Below are 20519 nucleotides of genomic sequence, written 5' to 3'. Positions count from 1 at the left end.
TCTCTATGTTATACATTACATCCCCGTGACTTATTTGTTTTATACCTGAGAATTTGGACTTCTTATTCCTCTTCACCTCTCCCCCCTTTTTAATTTTTCAATTACAGTTGACATTCAATATTATTTTATATTAATTTCAGGTGTACAGCATAATATACAGCATTTACATAATTTAAGAGGTGATCCCTTTGACTAGTGTAGTACCCACCTGGCACTATAATAGTTGCTACCATATTACTAACTATATTTCTTATGCTTTACTTTATGTCCCTATGATTATTTTGTAACTACCACTTTGTACTTCTTAATCCATTCACGTTTTTCACCCTGCCCCCCAATCCCCCTCCCATCTATCACCCTGATAAATCTAGTACACATCTGACACCATACATAGTTATTACAATGTTATTGACAATGTTCCTTATGCTATACCCTACATCCCTGTGACTACTTTGTAACAACCAATTTGTACTTTTTGATCCCTTCCCCTTTTCAGCCACCTCCCCATCCCCCCTCCCATTTGGCAACCATCAAAATGTTCTCTGTATCTATGAGGTGTGTTTTTTTCTGTTGTGTTTACTTACTTATTTTGTTCTTTAGATTCTATACACTGGGGGTGACAAAAAAAGTATACACATTTTAAGAGATGTTATCTATGTATTACTTTTTGAAGTTGAATTGAATTACGGTAGCAATGCTCAAAAGATGGCATTAATCAAATGAATGCTAGTGTCACCATGTGACAGGCAGGACAGTCAAAGAAAATGGCAGAAGCAGGGTTGTTGTTTGAGGTGCACAAGACCATTTTGAAGTGGTACTTGAAATTCGAGAATGTTTTCCTGACTTAACACCCCTTGACTTCTACCTATGGGGGACCTTAAAGGATGCAATATACCATAGAAAACTGGTTACACTGGAAGTACTTTTGGAAGTAATTGAAACGGCTTGTGCAGCAAAACAGGTGGACACTTTGGTCAACATTGCTCAAGCAGTAGTTTGCAATAATCAGAAAAGTGTCTGGATGCTGATGGTAACCACTTTGAGCAACTCTTGTAGTTGCAGAAGTCAAATGTGACTTGTATTCATCTTTTGTTATTGATGTATATTATACAATTTTAATACATTTTTTCCCTTTCTTAAAATGTGTATACATTTTTTGGCACCCTCTGTATATAATTGAAATCACATTGCTTCTGTCTTTCTCTGTCTGACATACTCCAATCAGCACAGTACTCTTCAGGTCCATCCATGCCGCTGCAGATGGCAAGAACCCATTCCCTTCCATGGTAGACCAATATTCCATTGTATGTATGTACCAATTCCTCTTTGTTCATTCATCCATTGACAGACATCCAGTCTGCCTCCAAATCTTGAGCATTGTAAACAATTTTGTGATGAACATATAAATGCACACATACCCTTGGACTAGTACTTTGGGTTTCTTCACATAAATACCCAGAAGTGGGTTTACTAAGTCCCTCTTTGTCTCCTGTTATACCCTTTGTTTTAAATTCTATTTTGTCTGGTTTAATTAGTGCTATCACAACTTTTTTATTTGTTTGTTTCCTTTTTCATGAAATATCATTTCCACCCTTTTACTTTCAGTCTCTGTGTGTTTTTCAATCTGAAGTGAATCTCTTATAGGCAGCATTGGTAAGGATCTTTCTTTCTTATCCATTCAGCCACCCTATCATTTGATTGGAACATTTAATCCATTTACATTTAAAGTAATTGTTGCAGATATATAGTTATTGCCATTTTAATATTCACTATATATATATTTCTCATGTCAGAAAAGTCCCTCTAACATTCCTTTTAATACTGGTTTGGTGGTGATGAACTTCTTTAGGTTTTTATCTTCTTTATTTGTCCTTCGATTTTAAAGGATAGCCTTGCTGTGTGGAGTATTCTTGGTTGTAGGTCCTTGCTTTTAATCTCTTTGAATATGTTGTGCCAATCCCTTCTGGTCTGCATATTTTCAGTTGAGAAATCAGCTGACAGTATTATGGGAGCGCCCTTGTAGGTAACTAACTGCTCTTCTCTTGCTGCTTTTAAGATTCTTTCTTTGTCTTTAACATTTGGCATTTTAATTATGATGTGTCTCGGTGTGGGCCTCTTTGGGTTCATCTTATTTGAGACTCTTTGCACTTTCTGGGCTTGTGTATCTATTTCCTTCACTAAGGTGGGGAACTTTTCCATCATTATTTATTCAACTAGGTTTTCTATTCCTTGCTCTCTCTCTTCTCCTTCTGGTACTCTAACGTTGCAAATGTTAGTATGCTTGATGTCCCAGAGGCTCCTTAGACTATCCTCATTTTTTGGATTTTTTTTCCTGTTTTGATTGGGTGTTTTCTGCTACCTTAACTTCTAAATCACTGATTCAATCTTCTGATTCATCTAATCTACTTTTGAGTCACTCTAATGTATACTTTATTTCAGTTATTGTATTCTCCATTTCTGCCTTTCTTTTTCATGGTTTCTATCTCCATTTTTATGTTTCTTATCTCTTTGTTGAAGTTCTTACTGAGATCATTGAGCAACCTTATAACCAGTGTTTTGAACTCTGTGTCCAGTAGATTGCTTGTCTCCATTTTGTTTAGTTCTTTTCTGGAGCTTTGTTCTGTCCTTTTATTTGGGACATTTTTCTTTGTCTCCTCATTTTGGCTGCCTCCCTGTGTTTGTTTCTGTGTATTAGGTAGGGGTGTTATGTCTCCCAATCTTAGTATAATGGCCTTATGTAGTAGGTGTCTTGTGGGACCCAGTGGCACAGTCTTCCTTGGTCATGTAAACCAGGTGCCCCAAGTGTGTTCTATGTGTGGGTTGTGTATGCTTTCCTGTTGTTGTTGAACCTCGGTTGCTGTTTGCACATCAATGGGAGGAACTGATGCTTGTGCTTATTGGTTGTGATGGCAGGCTGAGTAGCTCTTTTGAAGGGGCTGACCCTACAGAGCTGGTTTCAGTTTATCAGGGCTCTGGTGTCTGCTCAGTCTGTCCTTTGGGTGTGTCATTGTTGGAGATGGCCAGGTGATGCTGTCTCTCAGTCCAAAGCTGGCCACCAGGTGTTTCAGCCCTGGGGCATCCTGGGAGGGGCTCCACTGCAGGCCAAGTTGAGCTATAGCCTGTGCCCTTCCCAGGGCTATCTGGCATGAGCCACAAAACAATCCACAGATGGCCACTACCTATGCTGGGATTGGAGTTACCTTGAGAGGCCAAGCCACAAACTGAGGCTGGCTGCTGCTAATGCCAGGATTGGGGCTGCTCAGCAAGAGACATGGTACACACTGAAGCCAGATGATGCTTGTTTGGGTTTTGTGAACCTTTGAGAGATTTTAGGAAAGTCTTCAGCATGAGACAAGACAGGCCATTTGGATAGAAAAACCACTGGAACTGGCTTGGGTGGGTTTGCAACTTGGGTGGGTGGGGTCTCAGAGAATCACCAGGGCCAGGAGGACAAATGCTATTAACTAGGTTGATGGAGAATCAGATATGCCAGCTACCTGTGTCTGCATGCTGGTAGGTGAGAGGGCTCAACAAAGAAACACTGGATTCTATCAGCACTTCTGTCTGAGAGTAAGCTGTACCTTCAGTCCTTGCTCTGTAGCCAGACAACTCAGTTCCTCCCCATATGTCCCTGGTGTTTTTTAGGCTGCTGCCCCAGAGCTGGAGCTCAGAGCAAGTAAATCAGGCAACAAGTAAGTCTGTGCATGGACCCTTTAAGAGGAGTGCGTGGGACTGCAGCTGCCCTCCATCTCACCCAACCACAATCTCTGCTTTTTCTCACAGGCAGGTATTGTGGGACTTCTCTCCCCAGCACTGCAAACCTGGGTTGGTGAGGCTTGTGAGAGGCTGGGACCCCTTGCTCCTTTGGGACCTCTGCAGCTGAGATAGCCATTCCAATTTTTTTTCTTTTTTTCTTTTTTTAAATTTTATTTTATTAAATTTATTGGGGTGACAATTGTTAGTAAAATTACATAGATTTCAGGTGTACAATTCTGTATTACATCATCTATAAATCCCATTGTGTGTTCATCACCCAGAGTCAGTTCTCCTTCCATCACCATATATTCGATCTCCCTTACCCTCATCTCCCACCCCCTACCCCCCACCCCCCTTACCCTCTGGCAACCACTAAACTATTATCTGTGTCTATAAGTTTCTGTTTCTCATGGATGGATCTTGAGAGAGTAATGCTGAGCGAAATAAGTCAGACAGAAAAAGCAGAGAACCATGTGATTTCACTGATATGTGGTATATAAGCCATTCCAATTTTTAATGGTCACACACGGGTGTGGGACTAGTCCCTTCTGTGTCTCTGTCCCTCCTGCCAGTCTTGAGGTGGCTTCTTCTGTATGTACTTAGTTGTAAGGCTTCTCTTCAGGGAGATTTCAGGCAATTCTCAATGATAGTTGTTCTGTAGTTTAGTTCTAATTTTCATGTGTTCATGTTAATAAGCAAGTACAATGGTCACCTACTCAGCCATTTTTACTGTAATATCAGAGCTATTCCGTCTTCAATGTCACCATGTGAAATTCATTCCATCTACAAAACATTTATTCTGGTGCTTCTCAGCAGGGATATGGTGCCCTCAAGATCTTTTGAGTCTCTTCCACCAGAAGGTCTACCTGAGGGCTGTGCCTACGTTTAATTTATTGCTGCATCCCTAGCACCCAACACTGGGACTGGCTCACAAGTCGAGGAGCTATGCTAAAGTTTGTTAAATAAAGTGATCATTATAAAAAAGGAAACTGGTATGCTTTCTTTTTTTGTTGTTTGTTTGTTTTAATTTTTATTGGGAATATTGGGGAACAGTGTGTTTCTCCAGGGCCCATCAACTCCAAGTCATTGTCCTTCAATCTAGTTGTGGAGGGTGCAGCTCAGCTCCAAGTCCAGTTGCTATTTTCAATATGTGGTTGCAGGGGGTGCAGCCCACTATCCCATGAGGGAATTGAACCGGTAACCTTGTTGTTGAGAGCTCATGTTTTAATCAACTGAGCCATTGGTTGCCCCGGAAACTGGTATGTTTAATTAATTAATTAATTAATTCAGGGAATGGTCTCTTCTTTCTAGGAGCTCACAGAAAAAAACATCTGGGTAGGTTACTACTTACATGGTCTAGTTGGTATAGCTCTTAATAGCCTACATCTTATCCAATATATTGCTTTTATTACCCTATTGCTCACCCCTCCAACCTGATCTGGTCCTCTCTACCACTAGGAAAATTAAATTAGACAACACAGATGGGGATACCATTTTTTCCAGAAGGAATCTATGCCAGTATCCTATTAACTCCTTTAGTCCCTTTCCATTATTATACCAGTATGAGTTAGCATTAAAATTTAGTTGGCTGTTACATGGAGATCAGACAGTATGAACTACAGGAAATGAAAATAATTCTGGACTTATGCATTTTCATTCAGTGACTTAGGGTGGTATGGTATTAAGCTATTGGGCTAGAGACATTAGGCCAAGGGAAGAATTGAGCTTCTTAGGGTGGTGGTGGGTTAGACGATATTAAAGACAGACTTCAAAGATATTGTAGCTCAGGATCCCTTTTTGAATGTTTGCAAGAGGCAAATTTAGGACAAAGAAAATACTTATTACCTCAAAAGATGTGGCTCTTCTGCTGTACATATAGATTTTAAGAAGGCTCTATGCCATGGATAAAGACTCACACTGAGTTAATGAGGGCCATTTAAATGCTTAAAAAACCTCACACATCTCTAATGTGGTTAACAGGTTTCAGGTTGAAGGAAAAAACCAGGTCTTTCTCATCTATATTTCCCAGTACACAAAGCTCTGAATACAATAAATACTGATAATCTAGCTGGGTTGGTAAATATAGAAGTGTTTTCTAATGGTAAGAAATGTTTGTTAAAAAGTAAGTTTGTCGATCACTGGAGCAGCCTCTCTAAGGAAACCTAGGACCTTGAAGGATAATTTGCTCTTTAAGGCTGTGATGAACTTATCTTCCACATGAGTGTCACAGCTCACAGCTCCATAAAACCTGCAATAACTGCTGTTTTATGACTTAAAACTGGTCATAACACAAAAGATTGATTGGGGTTCCTGTTCTACAAGGAGAGAAGAGAGCACTTTCAAATATATGGCGTCCTAATAAATTTCTCATGAGATGAGCAAAAAAGGCTTCTTCAAGATTCATGCAACCAAATGTGGTCAATACCCAAGTCTGTAAATAACATACCCAGTCTTTAAAGCTTAACTGTGACCCTTGTGAGTTTTTGGTGTCCTTATTAGAACTAATAATGTGTTAGTGAGATGAAATATGATATTACAAAAAAAATTAGATAAAAATCTTTTAGGGAAAAAAAATTGCCCCCCACTGTGCAGTCTTCCATTTTCTTATTCCCCTTCCCATGCCCCACTCAGTTCAAGAAAATTTCTTTTAAATCAGCTTGATATTTGTAAGGCAAGCATAATCTGTTGATAGTTTTATGTAACTAATAAAGAAAATTTAAAAAAATAAACAAACTCTGGAACTTTCTGTATTCTGAAATACATTAACAACAACAAAAAAGCCTTGTGTGGGAAATGTTAAATGCTACGGGAAATGTTAAATATTGCTTTGTCAGAGGGTGCTAGAAATATGATAGGAAGAATGACTTTCATATATCTAAATGGCATTCAAAAGAACAAAAATCAGGGGCTATTTATATAGCTGGATTTTATAATTCAGGTAATATGTCCTATAATTAATTGTGACATTTGTGAGGAGAAATCAGAATAGGGTTGATCAAAACACAATCCCTTGAAAAAACCGGCAAAAGGACTCCAAACTGATCCCTCACCTATCAATCTGGTCTCTCCAAGGGGACTCCTCTCCAGCTAAATGCTGAATTTAATTTTGTACCTACATCACATTTCTTTGGGGAGATTTCGTACTTTAATTATATTTTTATGTATCACAGAACTGTAAACATAAATTATCTTTTCGTTTTCTTTATCTTTAAAGGAGAGCTTAGAAAATAATAATGATTAAAGTTGCATGTGATTCTTCTTTGTGTTTTTTCATTGCTTGTGTGGAGGTAACAATAGCTTTCTGTATTTGTGGCTGAGGAACCCTCTGGCCATACCTCCAGGCCATCTCAGGAAGACTGGAAAGTCTAAAAGCCACTCAACAGAGCTATCTATTTTGCCTACAGAGATGTTGTTTATTTTGACATTTTTATTTTTCTTCCTAAAATGCTTTTAATTGAACATTCATTTCTGTGTTGTATAATTTTTGCTTAGCTGCAGCATTGGCTGGAGGAAAATAATCAGAAATATATAGTTTAATTTTTTTAAATATTTTAACTGGAACTTTGTGGCACAGATACAGAAAAATCTTTTCAACCCAAATATTGAAGTCATTGGTAGTGTATAACATAAGCAAAGTTAATAATCTAACAGAACTGTCTGGGCATTTCTTTGCATATCAATACCTCATGGAGTGAAAACCATGTGGTTTTTAAAAAACATTTTAAAACCAAGTGGTCTTTTAAAATTTTCCTATTATATCATATCAGCAGTTGTTTCTCCTACATATGTACAGAGCTACTTGCTGGAAAGCTGTGTTACTCAAAAACTAACCTCTTTCCAGCCTGCATCTTGCTTATAAAGCATGCCAACAGTGTTTAATGCAATGATCACATCTGCCAAGGAGGATTATAAATTTTACCTGTGATGCCCTGTAATTAGTAACCCTCAAATGGTTCCAGTTGCTATTTTCCAGAGCATTTGCCTTGGTAACATCTTATAGGAAGTAAACTCAGAACCAATAGTATTTAGGTGCTAAGGACACTGTATGTAGTGAAATAGGAGGATTTTCTCCTAATCTAAAAATCCCTCTTTTCTTGTTGCTTTCACCAAGTTTACCATAGGGCCTTACATCCAGAGACCAGTATGGAATGTGCTTGTTGAGGAAACATTTGGTTGTTAACTTTACTTCAGAGCAAAATTCACCCATGAATTGTATGAAAAGTAAATACGTCTGTATTCTGTGTGTTAAGGTGATTTTAGAATGAACGTGAGTCTGTAACTGGAGACTGCACAGGGGGAAGTTGAACTTTTGCTTGCAAAGGTGCTTTGCTATATGGTTGGCTTGTGAGTACATCTGCAAATGCTGGCATGCTGGGTTGTGTTGGAAGATCAGAATTCATTATGTGCTGAGACCTATGGTGCAGTATGAAAAATGCAGGCTTTGAAAAAAATCATTTCACTAGTTTGAGAATCAGTGCACTCTTTCCTGGATTAATTTTGGTGAATTTCCAGTGAAAATTCATCATCTCATAAATGGTTATCTACTAAAACTGAACTTAAATCAGACCCTTACCTCATTCTGTTAAAAAAGTCTACATGGTTTAAATATTAAAATGTGAAATAAAACTATAAACTAGAAAATACCCACATAGGTGTTTATTGTATTTATATATAATTGTAGTAACAACATCTGTCTAAGCATAATAGCAAAAGCATAAAACTGGGAAGGAAAATAGTGAATCAATGCTACAAAAACAAACATATTAAACTCCCTTTGTAGGTTAAAAATCCATAATATACAAAAATTAAAGAAAAACCAGAGAAATGGGGAAATGTAGAAGATATTAAATATAATTGGTCTACTTAGTTCTACAAGTTCATTTTCAAAAGATGAAAACATAAATAGAAAATGGAGAAAGAAAATGAAAAGTAATTAACAAAGGAAGGAACAAAAATGGTCAATAAATAAATGAAGAAGTCCCAAATCATTACCATCTGTTTTTGGAAGGTACCATTGGATCATGCCCAAGAGCTGATTTGCCTTCCTAATCATGCTCTCTTTCCACCAATGTTAAAACTAACATTTCTGTCCCCTGAAAAATAAAATCAGCTCTTGAAACATTGTTGAATCCACTGCATATGATGTAAAAACCTTAAAAACAACAGGAAGGGAAAAAAGACTAAAAGACAATGAAGGAGAGAGATGTAAGATAATGGAGTAGATAAACACTGTGCCTGCTTCCTTCACATTAAACATTACAAATTACAACTAAAATTACACATTAAAATTACAACTAAGTTATAGAATAATCAACCTGGAGAACCATCTGAAGCCTAGCAGAACAGAAGTTTTATAACTAAGGATATAAAGAAGAAGCCACATCAAGACTGGTAGGAGGGGCAGAGACGTGAAACTGGCTGGCCCCCCACCTAAGTGGTGGTTGAGAATCAGGAGGGATATCTCATCCACAGAGGTTCCCCATGGAGAAGCGAGGGACCCCAGTCCACCACCAGGCTCCCCAGCCCAGAGTACTGGTGCCAGGAAGAGTTCTTACAACATCTGGCTGTGAAAAACAGTCAGGATTCTGACCATCTGGGTGGGATGGAAGGTTGCGGGAAACCCAGATATCCTCTTAAAGGGCCCATGTACAGACTCATTCACTCACTCATAGGCACTCACCCTGGGCTCCGGCAGAGGGACGATGACTCAGGGTGCATCAGAGGCATACAGAGGCAGACTGAGGTGTGTGGCTTTGGAGCAAGGACGGGAAGACAGTTGCTATTTTCCCTCTGTTGGGTATTTCTCCCATGCAGCTAGCAGGCGGGTGCCATATTTCCTGTGCTGAGCCCTCCCCTGTCAGGGTCAAATCTGAAACTGAATTGGTCTGGTGTGCTCCACTGGCACCCTACCCATCTAACTCCCCCAATGCTTGAGGCACTTTTTCGGGGAACAGCCAGCCCAGCCTGCATTGCACTCTTTCTTGCAAAACTATCAGAGTCTGCAGGCCACAGGCAGGCGGCAACTGGACTTTGTGTGTTCTGAGACTTTTGCTAAGTAGCTCCAGACTCAGCATTGGCACTAAACCAGAATCTACATTAACCTGGTGACCACAACTTGTCCCACTCTAGTGACTCCCTGAGACCATGCGTCACTAAACTTGCATACTGCACGAGGCTATATCAGTGGCAGAACCCTAAGGGAACAGGCAGATGACAACAGGCCTTAGGTGTCCTGGCTCTTTGCAGAACTACCCCAGGCCCAGGAATGGTGGCAGACATCCTCGGTTCGCAGTTTGGACTCTCCCACATGACTCCAGGTTTAGCACAGGCAGCAAACAACTGTGAATCACTTTGTAGCCTTTACCAGGTACTACCTGGCTGGTCACAGGCAATGGGTGACCTGGGTCTGCACCAGAGCCCCTCAGAAGAAGTCTCAGAGTCAACATTTTTGGAGGTTGGCTTTGGACCACAGCAAAGCACCACTAAATTAGCCCCCACAAAGAGTACAAACAAAGGGTGGTCTCAACAGACACCAGAGCACATGGGGACTAATCCCACTCAGAAGGTTAAGCCCAGTCACAGCAGCCCCAAAGTTGGGTAGACATAGTCAAACCCCATAGCTAATCTGCCTGAGGGTCAATCCCACTCACATGCCAATTACAATCAAGTCTCAACTATAACAGGAAGGCACGCACAAGCTACACAAGGGACCCTCCTGGAGCACCCAGAGGAGGTGACCAGGAAGACTTGCAAGGGCCCCACAAGTCATCTACTACAAAAGGCCACCTGGTTGAGACCGGTAGAAATAGCAGATCTACATGCTGTGGTTTGTTTCTAATGAACAGAATTAAACACAGGTAACCAAAATGATGAAACAAAGAAGTGCAATGAAAGAACAGGTGAAAACTCCAGAAAAAGAACTAAACAAAATGGAAGAAAGTAATCTACCAGAGACAGAGTTCAAAACCATCGTTATAAGGATGCTCAAGAAACTTAGTGAGAAATTCAACAAAGGGATAGCAAGCATAAAAAAAGATATTGTAATCACAAAGAAAGAACCAGTCAGAAGTGAAGAATAAAGTAACTGAAATGAAGAATGCAATAGAAGGAATCAGCAGCAGACTAGATGAAGCAGAGGACTGATTCAGTGTTTTGGAAGACAAGGTAACAGAAACACCCAATCAGAACAGCAAAAAAAAAAAAAAAAATGAGGATAGTTTAAGAGACTTCTGGGACAAGATGAAGCATAACAACATTCATATCATAGGGGTACTAGAAGCAGAAGAGAGAAAGCAAGGGACTGAGGACTTATTTGAAGGAATAATGATTGAACACTTCCCTAACCCGGTGAAGGAAATAGACATAGAAGTCCAGGAATCACAGAGAGTCCCAAACAAGATGAATCCACACAGGCCCACACCAGGACACATTGTACTTAAAATGGAAAGGTTAAAGACAAAGAGAAAATCCTAAAAATAATAAGAAAAAGGCAACTAGTAACTTACAAGGGAGCTCCCGTATGACTATCAGCTGATTTTTCAACAGAAATTTTGCAGGCCAAAAGTGATTGGCACGGAATATTTAACATGATGAAAAGCAAGGACCTAAAATCAAGGGTACTCTACCCAGCAAAGCTATCATTTAAAATTGAAGAACAGATAAAGTGCTTCCCAGACAAGAAAAAGCTGAAGGAGTTCATCACCACCAAACCAGTCTTACAAGGAATGCTAGAGGGACTTCTTTAAGACAGAAAAAAAAAAATTATGAATAATAAAATGTCAATAGCTATATATCTATCAACAATTACTTTAAATGTAAATAAATTAAATGTTCCAATCAAAAGACATAGATAGTGTGGCTGAATGGATAAGAAAGGAAAATCCTTACATATGCTGCCTACAGGAAACTCACTTCAGATTGAATGACACACACAAACGGAAAGTAAAGGGATGGACAAAGATATTTCATGAAAATAGAAATGAAACAAATAAAAACACTAGGGCAGCAATACTTATACCAGACAAAATAGTCTTTGAAACGAAAGTTATAACAAGAGACAAAGAAGATCCCAGTAATTCCACTTCTGGGTATTTGTCCAAATAAACCCAAAACGCTACATTGAGGGCACATGTGCATTCATACGGTCATTGCAGTATTGTTTACAATGGCCAAGATGTGAAGGCAGCCTTGGTGTCCATCAATGGAAGAATGGATAAAAAGGAGGTGGTACATATGAGTATATACAATGGAATATTGCTCAACCATGGAAGGGAAAGTGTTCTTGCCATATAAGGCAGCATGGGTGGACCTATAGGGTATTGTCCTGAGTGGAGTGTCAGACAGAGAAAGACAGATGCAATATGATTTCACTTATATGTGGAATCTAAACAACAAAATAACAGAAACAAACTCATAGATACAGAGAACATTTTGATGGTTGCCAGATAGGAGAGTGGTTGGGGTTGTGGGTGAGAAAAGGGGAAGGGATTAAGAAGTACAAACTGTCCATCACCATAGTTGGTGATGGAAAGAGAACTAACTCTGGGTGGTGAACACACAATGTGATATATAGATTATGTTTTACAGAATTGTACACCTGAAACCTATGTAACTTTACTAACAATTGTCACCCTACTAAACTTTAATATAATTAATTAATTAATTAAAAAGAAGTACAAACTGGATGTTACAGAGTAGTTATGGGGCTGTAGGGTGTAGCATAACGAACACAGTCAATAATATTGTGTCAGATGGGTACTAGATCTGTTGGGGTGATAGACAGGAGAGGGTTGGAGGCAGGGTGAAAAAGCTGAAGGGATTAAGAAGCACAAATTGGTAGTTACAAAATAGTCATGGGGATGTAAAGTAAAGCATAGGGAACATAATTCCATGTTTCCCTGAAAATAAGACCTAGCCAGACAATCAGCTCTAATGTGTCTTTTGGAGCAAAAATTAATATAAGACATTATATTATGTTATGTTATGTTATGTTATGTTATGTTATGTTATGTTATGTTATGTTATGTTATATTATATTATATTATACCCGGTGTTGTATTATAGTAAAATAAGACCGGGTCTTATATTAATTTTTGCTCCAAAAGACGCATTAGAGCTGATTGTCTAGGTAAGTCTTATTTTCAGGGAAACACAGTAATAACTATGTATAGTGCCAAGCAGGTACTAGTCAGGGGGATCACTTCTTAAACTATATAAATATCTAACCACTATGCTGTACACCTGAAATTAATATAAAATTATATTGAATGTCAGGAATAAAATAACATAAAAAAGACAATAAATAAATAAATAAATAAATAAATAAATATTTACCCTCATAAATAATCAAATAGATACAAATTAAATCCATCCATCACACTGGCAAATTAAAAAAAAAAGATAATATACTTGTGTTGAAAAGGTTTGAGGAAACTGAACTTTCTTTTTTTTTTTTTTTTTTTTTTTTTTTTTATTAATTAGTTTCAGGTGCACAAGACAAAGCAAAACTTAGACATTTATCATTTTTATCCCTCACACTGTGTGAACCCCCCTCCCCCCATCCACTATCCCTCTGTACGTTCCCAAAACCTCTCACCTTCCCCTTATCCCCACCCCCCCGGCCCTCTAGCAACCCTCTGTTTTTCCTCCATGTTTCCAAAACTGTTTCTGATTAGTTCATTCACTTATTCTTTTCTTTAGATTCCGCATATAAGTGAGATCATATGGTATTTGTCTTTCTCTTTCTGACTTATTTCACTTAACATAATGTTCTCTAGGTCCATCCATGTTGTTGCAAATGGTAAGATTTCTTTCTTCTTTATGGCTGCGTAATACTCCATTGTATAAATGTACCACAGTTTCTTAATCCAGTCATCTACTGATGGGCATTTCGGTTGTTTCCAGGTCTTGGCTATTGTATATAGTGCTGCAATAAACATAGGAGTGCATAAAGATTTTTGAATTGGAGTTTTGGATTTCTCCGGATAGATACCTAGGAGTGGGATTGCTGGATCATAAGGTAGTTCCATTTTCAGATTTTTGAGATATCTCCAAACTGTTTTCCATAGTGGCTGCACCAATCTGCATTCCCACCAACAGTGCACCAGCGTTCCCTTTTCTCCGCATCCACGCCAGCACTTGTTGTTTGTTGATTTATTGATGATAGCCATCCTGACTGGGGTGAGGTGGTATCTCATTGTGGTTTTTATTTGCATTTCTCTAATGGTTAGTGAGGTTGAACATTTCTTCATATGTCTGTTTGCCATCTGTGTGTCCTTTTTAGAAAAATGTCTCTTCATGTCCTCTGCCCATTTTTTAATTGGGTTGTTTGTTTTTTTGGAGTTGAGTTGAGTGAGTTTTTTATAAATTTGTGATATTAACCCCTTATCAGATATATCATTGGCAAATATCTTTTCCCAATCAGTAGGATCCCTTTTTGTTTTATTGATGGTTTCCTTTGCTGTGAAAAAGCTTTTTAGTTTGATGTAATCCCACATGTTTATTTTTCCTCTTACTTCCTTCGCGCGAGGGGATATATCAGTAAAAATCTTACTCCGGGTAATGTCTGTGAAGTTTCTTCCTATATTTTCTTCTAGGAATTTTATGGTTTCAGATCTTACATTTAAATCTTTAAGCCATTTTGAATTTATTTTTGTATGTGGTGTAAGGAGGTGATCCAGCTTCATCTTTTTGCATGTGTCTGTCCAAGTTTCCCAGCACCATTTATTGAATAGACTGTCTTTACCCCACCGTACATTCTTGCTTCCATTGTCATAGATTAAGTGGCCATATAGGCATGGATTTATTTCTGGACTCTCTATTCTGTTCCATTGATCTATGGGTCTGTTTTTATGCCAGTACCATGCTGTTTTGATTACTGTAGCCTTGTAGTATAATTTGAAGTCAGGTATTGTTATACCTCCCACTTTGTTCTTATTTCTCAAGATTGTTGAAGATATCCGGGGTCTTTTGTTATCCCATATAAATTTTAGGATTATATGTTCTATTTCTGTGAAAAATGTCGTTGGTAGTTTGATAGGAATTGCGTTGAATATATATATTGCCTTAGGCAGTATGGACATTTTAACTATATTAATTCTTCCTATCCATGAACATGGTATGTGTTTCCATCTATTTGTATCTTCTTTCATTTCTTTCTTCAGTGTCTTATAATTTTCTGAGTACAGATCTTTTACTTCTTTGGTTAAATTTATTCCCAGGTATTTTATAGTCTTTGGAGCAATTGTAAACGGAATTGCTTTTTAATTTCTCCTTCTGATGTTTTATTATTGGTATATACAAATGCAACTGATTTCTGAATATTAATTTTGTATCCTGCTACTTTACTAAATTCATCTATCAGCTCTAATAGTTTCTTGGTGGAGTCTTTAGGGTTCTCTAAATATAGTATCATATCATCTGCATATAATGACAGTTTTACTTCCTCCTTACCGATTTGGATGCCTTTTATTTCTTTTTCTTGTCTGATTGCTGTGGCTAGAACTTCCAGCACTATGTTGAATAGAAGTGGAGAAAGTGGGCAGCCTTGCCTTGTTCCTGATTTTAAGAGGAATGGTTTTAGTTTTTCCCCATTGAGTATGATGTTAGCTGTGGGTCTATCATATATGGCCTTTATTATGTTGAGATATGATCACTCTATTCCCACTTTCTTAAGGGTTTTTATCATGAATGGCTGCTGAATTTTATCAAATGCTTTTTCTGCGTCAATTGATATGATCATATGATTTTTATTTTTCATTTTGTTAATGTGGTGTATCACATTAATTGATTTGCGGATGTTGAACCACCCTTGCATGCCAGGGATGAATCCCACTTGATCATGGTGTATAATCTTTTTAATATATTGCTGAATTCTGTTTGCTAGTATTTTGTTGAGGATTTTTGCATCTATGTTCATTAGCGATATCGGCCTGTAGTTTTCTTTTTTTGTGGTGTCTTTGTCTGATTTTGGGATCAGGGTGATAGTGGCTTCGTAAAAGTGTTTGGGAGTCTTCCTCCTCTGGATTTTTGGAAGAGTTTGAGGAGAATAGGTGACAATTCTTTTTGAACGCTCTGTAAAATTCACCTGTAAAGCCATCTGGTCCAGGGCTTTTGTTTGTTGGGAGATTGTTGATTACTGATTCAATTTCCTTGGTGGTAATCAGTCTATTCAGGTTTTCTGTCTCCTCTTGAGTTAGCCTTGGGAGGTTGTATGCATCTAGGAAATTGTCCATTTCTTCCAGGTTGTCAAATTTGTTGGCATACAGTTGCTCATAGAAATTTCTTAGGATTTTTGTATCTCTGCAGTGTCTGTTGTCACTTCTCCTCTTTCATTACTGATTTTATTAATTTGGGTCCTCTCTCTTTTTTTTAATGAGTCTGGCTAAAGGTTTGTCAATTTTGTTTATCTTCTCTAAGAACCAACTCTTGGATTCATTGATCTTTTGTATTGTTTTTCTGGTTTCTATTTCATTTATTTCCGCTCTGATCTTTATTATCTCCTTCCTTGTACTCCTTTGGGCTTATTTTGTTGTTCTTTTTCCAGATCCCTTAAGTGTGAAGATAAACTGTTGATTAGTGATGTTTCTTGTTTCTTTAGGTAGGCCTGCAGTGCTATGAACTTCCCTCTTAGGACTGCTTTCGCTGCATCCCATAGATTTTGGGTCGTTGTATTTTCATTTTCGTTTGTCTCGAGATATCTTTTGATTTCTTCCTTGATCTCCTGTTTGACCCATTCATTGTTTAGTAACATATTATTCAGCCTCCATGAATTTGTGTGTCTTCCAGTCTTTTTCCTGTAGTTCATTTCTAATTTCATAGCACTGTGGTCAGAGAAGACAATTGGTATGATTTCAATTTTCTTAAATTTATCCAGACTTGCTTTGTGGCCTAACATATGGTCTATCTTGGAGAATGTTCCATGTGCGCTTGAGAAGAACGTGTATTCTGCAGCATTGGGGTGGAATGCTCTGAAAATATCGGTTAAATCCAAGTGGTCCAATGTGTCATTTAAGGCTGTTGTTTCCGTATTGATTTTCTGTCTGGAAGACCTGTCCCTTGTTGTCAGAGGTGTGTTGAAGTCCCCTACTATGATAGTGTTACTGTTGATCTCCATCTTTATGTCAGTCAATATCTGTTTTATATATTTAGGTGCTCCTATGTTGGGTGCATAGATGTTTACTAGGGTTATATCCTCTTGTCGAATTGATCCCTTTATTATTATATAGTGTCCATCTTTGTCTTTTAATATTTTCTTCATTTTAAAGTCTATTTTGTCAGAGATAAGTATTGCAACTCCAGCTTTTTCTCATTTCCATTTGCATGGAATATCTTACTCCAACCCTTCACTTTTAGCCTGTGTGTGTCTTTTGATCTGAGGTGAGTCTCTTGTATACAGCATATACAAGGGTCTTGCTTTCTTATCCATTCAGCCACCCTATGTCTCTTGATTGGAGCATTTAAACCATTTACATTTAAAGTGATTATTGATAAGTACATAGTTATTGCCATTTTTAAATTTGTGGATAAATTGTTTTCGTCTTTCTTCTATTTACAGAAGTCCTTTTAGTATTTCTTGCAATGCTGGCTTGGTGGTAATGAATTCCTTTAGCTTATTCTTTTCTGGGAAGCTCTTTATCTCCCCATCAATTTTAAATGATAGCCTTGCTGGATAAAGCAACCTAGGTTGTAGGCCTTTGTTTTCCATCACTTTGAGTATCTCCTGCCACTCCCTCCTGGCCTTCAATGTTTCTGCAGAAAAGTCATTTGATAGTCTTATGGGAGTTCCTTGTATGTAACCCTCTGTCTTTCTCTTGCTGCTTTTAGGATTCTCTCTTTGTCTTTAATCTTTGCCATTTTAGCTATAATGTGTCTTGGAGTGGACCTGTTTGGGTTTATCCTGGTTGGAACTCTCTGCACTTCCTGGACTTGTATGTTGGTTTCCTTCATCAGGTTAGGGAAATTTTCAGACATTATTACTTCAAATATGTTCTCAATCCCTTGTTTCTTCTCTTCACCTTCTGGTATTCCTATGATGCATGTTGTTGCGCTTGATGTTATCCCATAGGTCTCTTAAACCATCTTCATTGTTTTTATTCTTTTTCTTTCTGTTGTTCTGTTTGGGTGATCTCTGCTAACTTGTCTTCTAAGTCGCTGATTCGATCCTCTGCTTCATCTAACCTGCTGTTAATTCCTTCAAGTGAGTTCTTTATTTCGGTAACTGTGTTCTTTAGTTCTAACTGGTTGTTCGTTATGATTTCTACATCCTTCTTGATGTCCTCTCTAAGTTCCTTAAACATTCTTATCATCAGTATTCTGAACTCTGTCTCTGACAGTTTGGTTACCTCTGCTTCATTTAGTTCCATTTCTGAAGGTTTCTTCTGTTCTTTTATTTGGGATATGTTTCTTTGTTTCCTCATTCTGGCTGACTCTCTGTGTTTGCTTGATGTATTAGATAGGTGCCCTGGAGTTCTTAGTTCTTGCTGGATTAGTATATAATAAATGTCCTTTATATTTGACTTGCACTACTGTTCTTCTCCCCTCGTGTGCTCTAAAAGTGACTCTTGTGTTGTGTATATTGTCCTGTTAAAGAAGATCCTTAATTGCTTTTCTGCCCACGTGAGTAGGTGGAGTTAACTCCTAGGCTGACTAGTTGTGAGACTTGGCTTTGCCCACGCAGGGTATTCTGCTGCGTGAGGATTGACCGCTTAGATGTGGTTTGCCCTTTGGCCTCTATGTGCCTGTAAAGAATCCCCTCTGAGTGTGTCACTTGTAGGTCAAACCCGGTAGTACTCTGGCTTGGTCTGGAGTTGGCCGCTGGGTATGTTGAATCTTGTGCCTCTTAAGCTGGGCACTGGTAGGGCAATTACAGAACAAAGCAAATCACCAAGCACAACAATAACAACAAGGAAAAAGTCAAATACATTCACATGTAAAAAAACAATCGACAACCCCACTGACATAGGCAAAGATGTCAAAAATATAAAGACAAATCAACACCGAACAAAAACAAACAAACAAACAAAAAACAAACAAACAAAAAACAAACAAACAAACAAAAACACAGCGCCAGTTGTGGCTTAAGCCCACCAAGTAATCTCCAAGTTGTTCTCTGCTGTAGCACAGAATCCCCACTCGACACAGGCAAAGATGTCAAAAATATAAAGACAAATCAACACAGAACAAAACAAACAAACAAACAAAACAAACAAACAAAAACAAACAAACAAACAAAAACACAGCGCCAGTTGTGGCTTAAGCCCACCAAGTGATCTCCAAGTTGTTCTCTGCTGTAGCACAGAATCCCCACTCGACACAGGCAAAGATGTCAAAAATATAAAGACAAATCAAAACAGAAAGAAAAGAAAAAAAAGAAAAAAAAAAAAAAAAAAACAGCGCCAGTTGTGGCTTAAGCCCACCAAGTAATCCCCTGCGTATTGTGCAGGTAGAGCCGGTCACCTGATGCCCAGAGTGACTCTGAGGCTGCAGCTTTAGATGCGTGGGGCTGAGGGTCTGGACAGTAGGTTTTACAAAGTCAGTGCAGTTTCTGCCCTTGCCGCACATATGCACACCGAGAATAGCACCACCAGCCCTGTGTCCAGCTCTCCTGAGTCTTAGGGCACCTCTTCCCTGTGTGTGTGTGTGGCCGGCAGGGAATTCCTCAGCTGCTGAAAGCTGAGTGCTGTATATACCACTTACTGCTGATCCCTGGGAGTGCCTCCGCCGATGTAATTGCCACGCCCTAGGCAGGCCAGAAAGGGTGGGGGCTGGGGATGGAAAGAGGGTCTTCTCTTCCCAGCCCAGCTGTGTCACACCCCACCCACAGGCCAGAAACGGTGGTATCTGGGGTGGATGAGTCTTCTGTCTCCTAGTCCAGGGCAAACCACACTCTTCTCAGCCTCTTCCCTGGACCAAAGCCAGCGGCCAGTCTTCCCTTAGCCCAAACCCCAAGGCTCCTCTGTAATCTGACACTGCTCTTCAGATCAGGAGCCAGTTTAAGTCTCTGGAAGGGTGGGGGTAGGATTGGAAGAGCGGGGAGGGGCCCAGGTATGGAGTTTAATAGTCTCAAATGTTAGATATCCTCCCTCTGCGGGAGGGAGAGGTCTGCTGTGGGACGCAAAGTAGAGTCCGGCACTTGGCTTTTGTGTTCTCTCTTTGTCCTGGGAACCCCTGCGTCTCTGCAGCTGGGGATGTGTTTACCCGCTCTAGGCTGGCTAGAAAGGGTGGGGGCTGGGGATGGAAGGAGAGGTCTTCTCTTTCCCAGCCCCGCTGTCTTAACACTCTTCCCGCAGGCCAGAAAAGGTGGTGGCTGGGGGCGGAAGATTCCCAGCTCCTAGCCTCCTCCCTGGGCCCGCCTGTCTTCCTGGAGCCGGGGCTCCAAGGCGCCTCTGTAATCTGCCGCTGCTCCTTAGTGCAGGGGCTAGATCAAGTCTCTAGAAAGGCGGGGGTAGGGTCGGAAGAGCGGGGGAAGGTGCCCAGGCACGGAGTCTGTGTTCCTTGTCCGGCCCAAGGACCAACTGAGGTTATTAGCTGAAGTTAATGCTGGATATGCTGCACCTGCAGCGGGAGAGGTCCGCTGTGGGATGCAGGGCAAAACGCCCACCTCGTGGCTTCCGGGCTCTCCTCCGTCCTGGGATATCCTGCGTATCTGTAGCCGTGGGTGTGGGCTGGAATTTCACAGGCACAGGTGCGGAGCAGATTTCCACAACCCGAGGGTGGGGGCCGAATTTCTACCGCCACAGGTGTGGACCGCGATCCCAACCCGC

This window comes from Rhinolophus sinicus, chromosome X (genome assembly GCF_036562045.2).
Source record: "Rhinolophus sinicus isolate RSC01 chromosome X, ASM3656204v1, whole genome shotgun sequence".
NCBI classification, from domain to species: domain Eukaryota; kingdom Metazoa; phylum Chordata; class Mammalia; order Chiroptera; family Rhinolophidae; genus Rhinolophus; species Rhinolophus sinicus.
Note: the sequence above shows the minus strand (reverse complement) of the source record.